We start from the raw sequence: 8,504 nt of genomic DNA on the forward strand, positions 1-8,504 counted from the left end.
GGGTTTTTTTGTATCGTATTTGTAAGAGCGTTGTTAGGATAGGCCGTTTATGAGTGGGGACACCTTAACATGATGAAAGGGTTTGTGTATTACCGTGATCAACAAAGCTGTACTAGTGAGGGCCACCCATACTAGGTTGGTTTATTGTGAGTGATCAGACGAAAGTCTCCCACCATCGCCAATCGGCAGTGGCCAGCGTGGTGATGAAAACTGGCCAATGCCATGATGATAATGAGACGTTTGTGCTGTAGTGAACTAGAAACATCAGCATTTGTTGTTGTTGTTGTTGTTAGGACATGTAGAACGTATTCCTTGCTTATGCGATTAATGAGGGAACAGCTTTAATGCTTATATTCAGATCTCGTGCACCGAAATAAGGACTCATTAATGCAGAAATACTTTTAATACTTTGACCTTATCGTAAATGTTGTGTTGAAATAACTTATGGTAATGAAGTGAAATCACTGTGATGCCAGGATGAGAAAAAATACATACAAGGTTAATGAAGTTTAAAAATTCAGTAGAAACACGATGTTGTGTTGATATTTATCCATATTGACTCATGAGGGGTAATTTGAATGAATTACTACCAATTGTGTCACGTGGTGGGCCGGAAAATCGGGTAAAACTCGCTGGTAAGAGACTGATGTCTCGCCAGGTAAATCCTCGGACAGCTGGCTAGCGTCAGGTTCCGATTTCCTTTATGGCCTCTCATAGCATGGTTGGTTTCGACCTGGCCTTTCATTAGAAGGGGCTAGCGTTCGATTCCAAGTATGAGGTAGAAATTTATGACAGTAAAATTTCACAATGAGTATAGTTGACAGGATTAACTCGTGTGTAGCGTGGTAAAGATACTATTTGTACAAATTAATTTTATGTAATCAGGAAAATAGCTAGTTTTAGGGTCATGCCAAGTGCTTCTTAATCTCTTTATTGATGACATGAAAAGAAAAATGCTAAATGGGAATGGAAGTTTGTTCCATGGTCTTCCACTGTTTTGACTTGGTTTTCTTGCTTGAGGGTACACTCAGGCACTATTTTTACTGTATGTTACCTTATTTCCTTTTCTCACGTTGCTATTTTCCCTGTTGAAACCCCTGCGCTTGTAGCATTCTGCTTTTCCATCTAGGTTGTAGCTTAGCAAATAATAATAATAATAATAATAATAATAATAATAATATTAAAAGGGTGCATAATTGACTTGTGAAAGAGGTGTTTGCAAATAAGGAAGTGTTTGTTGTAGATAATTCAGAGAAACTGCAGATTGGTAAATATGAATGTTGTTTAGTATAGTAAATGGAGAGGGTTAAGAAGGAATGGTAGCCAGTGTAGGCATATGCTGGTTATTGGAGGTTAAGAAGATATAGAATAATCAGTGCTAGTGTTTTAGAGGAAGAACGAAATTGATAAGTTTATAGAGGGATTTACGAAAAATATTATTTAGTAGCTCTTTGGAAATATTGTTGAATATCATAACCCAGTAGATATAACAAGACGATAATTTGCTCGGAATTATGGAACTGAAGTTGAAGTATTTTGAACACAAAAAAAGGAGGTAGAAATCGAGGTAAAGGGTTCTTAGTAATGTCTACTGTAATGCCTACAGTGAACCGCATGAAGTACACTGACGGTGGTTCTCTCTTACGGGTGTAAAAAACAATGGTTTATCCATCCCATCCTAGGTCTTTCTCCCTCCGCTTTCCCCTAGATTATTTATATATATATATATGTATATACATACAGATATATATATATATATATATATATATATATATATATATATATATATATATATATAATAAATATTTATATATTTATATATATATATATATATATATATATATATATATATATATATATATATATATATATATATATATTTATATGTATATATATACATACATATATATATATATGTATATATATACGTATATATATATATATATGTATATATATATATATATGTGTGTGTGTGTGTGTGTGTTTTTGTGTGTATGTTTGTGTGTGTGTATGTGTATACAGAGAGAGAGAGAGAGAGAGAGAGAGAGAGAGATTTAGTTTAATCATTTGAATTGGTCACTTGATAAATAAGTATCCAGGCATCCCTCCCTTGGTCCTATCCTCTTCCAAAGGCCGCCTGTTTTGTAGTCAAATAGAGTACATGTTACACAAGGCATCTCAAGTTTACTTTAACGTCTTGACTGTCATAATGATCCTTTGTTTCAAGAGATATAGCAGTTGAGTTCGTGACATGGAGCTGCAATTGACGAAAGGTCAAGAGTTGTAAAACGAAGGACGCCAACGCTAACAATTGCCTAATAGCAAAAGTTAATTGTACGCTGCACATATGGCGGCACTTCTGTTATAAGAACTATTGTATTTCCCATCTCTAAATAACCTTCTCTATGCTCTTCTCTTTTACGCTCTAACCATGTTGTTCTTCGTATTGCATGGTCATAAATAAAATCCGAAATTTAATTTTTTATCTGTTCTTCGTAAATTATCTTTCGGAGGTTGAAGCTCTTATGTTATCGGGTAATTTTCCAATAGCTTGTTTCCCTATTCTTGTATCAGTTTCTGGAACCATCTGTCATTTTCGAGTGGGGGAGGGGTGGGAAGGAAGTAATTTCTTTCATACCATGTATGTGAAAAACTTTATTTAATTGTCTTCGTCGTAAGTTTTGGCCGGACTAATTTGTTTTAAGCCAGTAATTTTTGTTTCTATTCAGGAACGTATTGTTGTTATAGTGAAATAAAGTCATGTTTTTTTTTTATGTCAAGCCAAAGTTGGTTGCGAAGTACAAACTTTGTACGCACTTTCGAATATACACTTCTTATGAGAATAGTAATCAATTCTTAACATTATAATTGCGTTATTTATAAAGCCATCTAACAGACGGTCAATCCTTATCGACAAGGGAATATGTTTTTCTTTGACTAGCGTCTGTTCTTTGCATTGCATTTAAACATGTACTTTCTTTTGCCTGTTCTTATATCTGATGGAAAGAATACTACTACTACTACTACTACTACTACTACTACTACTGCTGCTGCTGCAGATTATCATAATAATAATGATAGTGAATACTATAAAAATTCCAATGTATGAGGTACTCTAAATAAATCTTTCCTATCATATGGATAGATGATTATTTTAGTTAAGTAAAACATTGCCTTTGACTGTTAAACACTGCCTTTGAGACTCTCTCTCTCTCTCTCTCTCTCTCTCTCTCTCTCTCTCTCTCTCTCTCTCTCTTCTAGAATGGTACCACTTCCAGGTATCCCTCCGGAAAATTAAGTTTTCTGTAGCGTAGTTGATGCTAATATAAATCTTACCCTCCCCCATATCACTCGAGGCTACTTCAAAGTAGCATCAGCAGTCGTTGTCCTCAGTTGATATTTTATATTTACCTCAGACGTCACAATTTGCGTCAGCTGTTCAGCCCTGATGTAACTTTTAACGCAATTAACATGTTGTTTTATTTACAGATAGTTGACGGACTGTCAGAAGTGTAGTTTTGTTCTTCATCTTCAGTTCATGATTGTTGACAAAATTTTTATCAAGGTCATTCTTTCATTGGAGGTAAGAGTCAAAAGTTGTTTGTCAGATTTTCTGGAATTTTGTAGCTCCTTTCATTGTTAAAAGTTTGTTATATATAAGCAATACTTGGAAACAATTGAATTTACTTTTTCCTGTTTTTATAAATGATTTTATTTTATCGACATTTATTAACTAATGAATAGCTTGAATTTTTTTTTTTTGTATGATTTTTCATTTTTTTGTGACTGAATTATAATTGCTCATAATCTAATAATAGTGGTAGTAATGAAAAAAAGTTGGGAGCCAATTTTATTCTTTGTTTGTCATGCCTGTCCTATAGTGACTAATTTTACCGGCTATCGTTTTACGTTTCCATCTCAGACTGATAATCTACCATTGTTGGTCTCTTGTATGTCTTATTTAACATTTTATTCCATGTATACTTTCACACAGGTTTAAAGTATTTCACTTTCATTAGGTGAAATTTCATATTTCTCTAATTCTTTTACATATTGAAAAGAATAGTGTTTATATCCTTTTCTTCAGACTTGTGGAATCCATACTGACCCATGGAATCTAATTTAGTATCCTGGTAACACAATGGCAGAAAAACTAAAATGTGAATGATTCATTTGATTAATTAATGGAACTTGGCATTGTTTTCTAACTATTTTCTTAGTTTCTTTTTATCAAGTTTTTAGCTCACATGCTTAATTTTAAAGGTATTAAATAATTAATGTTTTCTTAGAAACGTCCAGCTTATTTGGGGAATATTTATTTGACAATATCTAATCGATTTTCATGTTATCACTTTACATATAAGTGTACCATTTCTTGGTAGCTTGAGAGATGAATTCTTTGTAGCTTCGTTTCCCTAATTAAAAAAAAAATTTGAATTTTCTTTATGATGATAACGGAGAGGCGGACTTTCTTTTAGTGTTTATAAAAGATTCCGAGAGTGATTATCCGCTATGTAACATAACAAACGTATGTGTAGTGTACATGTTTAAAGGCCACTCATGAATGGCAGAGGCAAGGGACAGTGACATTGCCCTATCAAGCAGGACAATACTTAGAGACTGACCATATTACATATGATCAGCGCCCAAGCCCCCTCTCCACCCAAGCTAGGACCTAGGAGAGCCAAGCATTGGCTGCTGATGACTCAGGAGATAGACCTATTGGCTCTCCCAAACCCACCTTCCTTAGCTCACAAGGATGTTGAGGTTGCAGCGACCAAAGAAACTAAAGAGTTTGAGCAGGCCTCGAACCCAGTCTGGCGTTCATCAGTCAGGGACGTTACCACATCGGCCACCTTTTTCCTGCTTATAGAAAGCAGTTAATGTTTGTGAAGAACTACATGTGGTTTATAAATATTTTTATATGTAATTATTGGTTACTTCCTGTATACTTTAATTTCTTTTTTACATTTGACATGTTATTTACTATATCTTGTTTTTATGAATTGATTTAAAGATGACTTTTAAAAGTCAAATCATGTTGTAGAAAGGACAATTTTACAACAGGAATGAAAACAGTTATGTTTTGAATCTCTCTATTTTTCTATCGGTTATAGTTTCTTATTTTATAGTTTGTCTTACTTATCTGAAACTTTTAATTTTTTGTGGCTTTTTATTATTACTTATTCTTACTAGTTTCATAATTTTGTTTAATGGTTTTGTTTTTAGCAGAGAAAACAGTTTTTGAATAGCGTTCAGTAATTCAGAAATTATCTCAATTAATCGGATTTCTTCGTTTCTTTGTTATGCATTATATTACATGCTATATTTTAAATAAGAGGAGAATGCAGTCAGTGAGTAAATTTCTCTCTCTCTCTCTCTCTCTCTCTCTCTCTCTCTCTCTCTCTCTCTCTCTCTCTCTCTCTCTCTCTCTCTCTCTCTCGTATTCTTTTATAAGAAAGCGTAAATTATAATTTTCAATTATTACAACCATTTTATAGAAATTAAAAGCATTGCTGGCTGTACTTTGAACTTTTATATGAGAAGGAATGACAATATTTCTAAAATTCTTTTCCCGTTTTCTATATGACTGCCAGGTATAACTTAGCCATCTAGTTTTCTCAGCTTGTTTGATGTTTTCGTTTTCGAAGAATTTTATGGCACTCGTATATTTACTTTTTAGTAAATGAAGTCATACAGTTTTTATATTTTGTGTTTTACTCATTGCTAAATTTATATAAGTTAAAGAGATGAAATAAAGAATATTGGACAGTTTTTGTGGGTCGTTTCATCCATTTGTCATCGACATCAAATGACGCCATTATAGTGACCAATATGATGTGCTATATTAGATAGCTTTAAGAGGAGAAAATGCGCTGATGTGTTGGACAGCCAAATTGAGATTGAGAAGTGATGGCCTCCCACTTAGGTTTTCATCAGTCTCAACAATACAGAACTGACCCTTTTATCTACCGTCTTTCTAACTGTTGTCAAGAGTCTACGCTGGAGGTCGACCTTCGCCTCCTCGCTGCGTGGGGTGGCATACCTGAAAATAATGCTTAATTGGATGCTATAGGAAACGCAGTTCTGATAAAATCAGTTCATCCATTCATATCCGGCGTTCATTTGGGCATGTTTACAAATTTTCGCAAACGCTTGAAATAAGTTAGTTAATTGTTTTATTGTATATATCGTCTGCAAACTATTTTTTTTCACAACAGGTAATTGAAAGGCAAAAATTTTTGGTTTTGTAAATGATTTTGTTATATCTAGTTCTGTAAGGGAATGAATGGCAATTTTATTTGCATTGCTTGCTATTAGAAAGTGTTTTAAAATTGTCGGATATTCAAATAGAAATATCTTTTGAAAAGTCCCATTTTATTACGTACCAATTTACTGATATAGTTTTATGATGCTGTTCCAATAATTGATAATGAGTATTGTGCTCGTCATCCTCTAGCAGGGCTGGAGATGCCACCGTCATCTCGGATCGAAATTGGACGTGTTTTTGCTGCTTTGAGACTTGTCAGTATGATGAATTATCAAGGAGATTCAATCAAGTGATTCGATCCATTTCCAGACCACCTCTTCACCGTCGTCTCTGAATAGACTTGCTATTTTCATTTACCTTAATCCCCCCCTCCCCTCCCCTTACCTCCATCCTTCCCCCCTCCCCTCTCTCACGCTTTCAGTATCCCCTCCCCTCCCTTTCGGGAATGGAAATGAAGGGAGAATGACAAGCATGATTTGAATTACATTATGAAAACGTGTTGCTGGAATGCAGTTTCGATTCGCTTGTTCGGTTCTCTGCGCTAAATTTAAATGAGAAGTCTTTTAAGCGTGATGAACGCCTCCCAACAACTTGTCGCTCGCAGTCCACTTCACATCCTGGCAAGTTTCTCTCTCTCTCTCTCTCTCTCTCTCTCTCTCTCTCTCTCTCTCTCTCTCTCATATACTGGCGGTATGCCCCTGTGAATGTGACAATGACTCGAGTGTGTAGACACGCCATATTTCTCACGGCTGGAGGCCAGGAAGGTGAATAGCATTAATTATTCCTTTAACAGAGATCAATTGGTTTATTGTTTCTAGAATTCGACCTTTTGAGGGTCTGTCTGTTTGGGCTTTGAGCTAACATAAATGTTTGGGCTTCCCTTTTTGTGGTAATTGGAATTAAAATACATTATCATAATAAATTTTTGTATTATTATTGTTATTATTATTATTATTATTACCTCCGCCAAGCGGCGGAGGTTATGTTTTCGGTTCGGTTTGTTTGTTTGTTTGTTTGTTTGTTTGTTTCTCTGTTTGTCTGTCTGTCTGTGGACAACGTAGAGGCCACATTTCTACACGGAATCACTTCAAACTTGGCCAAGTAGTTCCCCAATGTGTATGGAAGAACTGATTAAATTTTGGTCAAGGTCACCCCAAGGTCAAGGTCACAGGGGTCACTGGTGTCACTATGACATAAGTGGCCATATCAAGAGACAGAAATAAAGCACTGAATTTTGCATAAGCCAACAGGGAAGTCCTAGTCCAGGCGCAACCCATGGGTGATGTTCAAATTTATAAAGGTCAAAGGTCAAGGTCATATTGGTGCATTATATCAATGTCATATTAAGTATCAGTGGCAAATGAACAAAGATCACTTGAAGGTCAAAAGTCAAGCAGGTCACTTGAAGGTCAAGGTCACGTGAAGGTCAAGGTCACGTGAAGGTCAAGGTCACCTGATGGTCAAGGTCACGTGAAGGTCAAGTACATTTGAAGATCAAGGTCACTTGAAGCCAAGGTCATGTAATGGTTAAGCTAAATTAAAGGTCAAACGTTACTTGAAAGTCGAAGTCACATCAATTCATGATTCTAGGACATATGGCGCTCTAGGTCACCTTGGCGGAGGTATGTCCTCTACGAGGACCATGTCCGCGTTCAGGACTTGCTCACTTGTTATTATTATTATTATTGCTAGTGTACGCGACCCGTCAAGAAGTTGCGGAATAAGTATTTAGATAGATATGCGCAAACCCAACGCGCTCTTACCATGGTATATATATATATATATATATATATATATATATATATATATATATATATATATATATATATATATATATATATATATAATATATATATATATAAATAAAATGTGTGTGTTTGTGTAATGTCTGTAGGGGAGATTATTGTTGTTGTTTGTATTATTATTATTTCATTTCGTGGCGATTTTCCTTTAAATCGTGATAACAGATCTTATAAATTGGCGGTTGGAGACTCAAAGAAACATTTTGTAGAGCAACTTTTTTTTGGCTGATTTACCAGCTGGCAACTTTGTAACCCATTTTTGAGTCCTTGGAATTGGAATATCAAGTTCAACTGCTCATTTTTTTAGGTTCCTGCGGAATAGTTCTTCACGATTTTACGTTATTACAGTTTCACGTACTGTATAGACTGTTAAGCAAAGGAATTAATTGCACACTGACTCTGAGGAAGTGCACTTTGTCACACACACTACC

The sequence above is a fragment of the Palaemon carinicauda genome, chromosome 26 (genome assembly GCF_036898095.1).
Source record: "Palaemon carinicauda isolate YSFRI2023 chromosome 26, ASM3689809v2, whole genome shotgun sequence".
Lineage (NCBI taxonomy): Eukaryota > Metazoa > Arthropoda > Malacostraca > Decapoda > Palaemonidae > Palaemon > Palaemon carinicauda.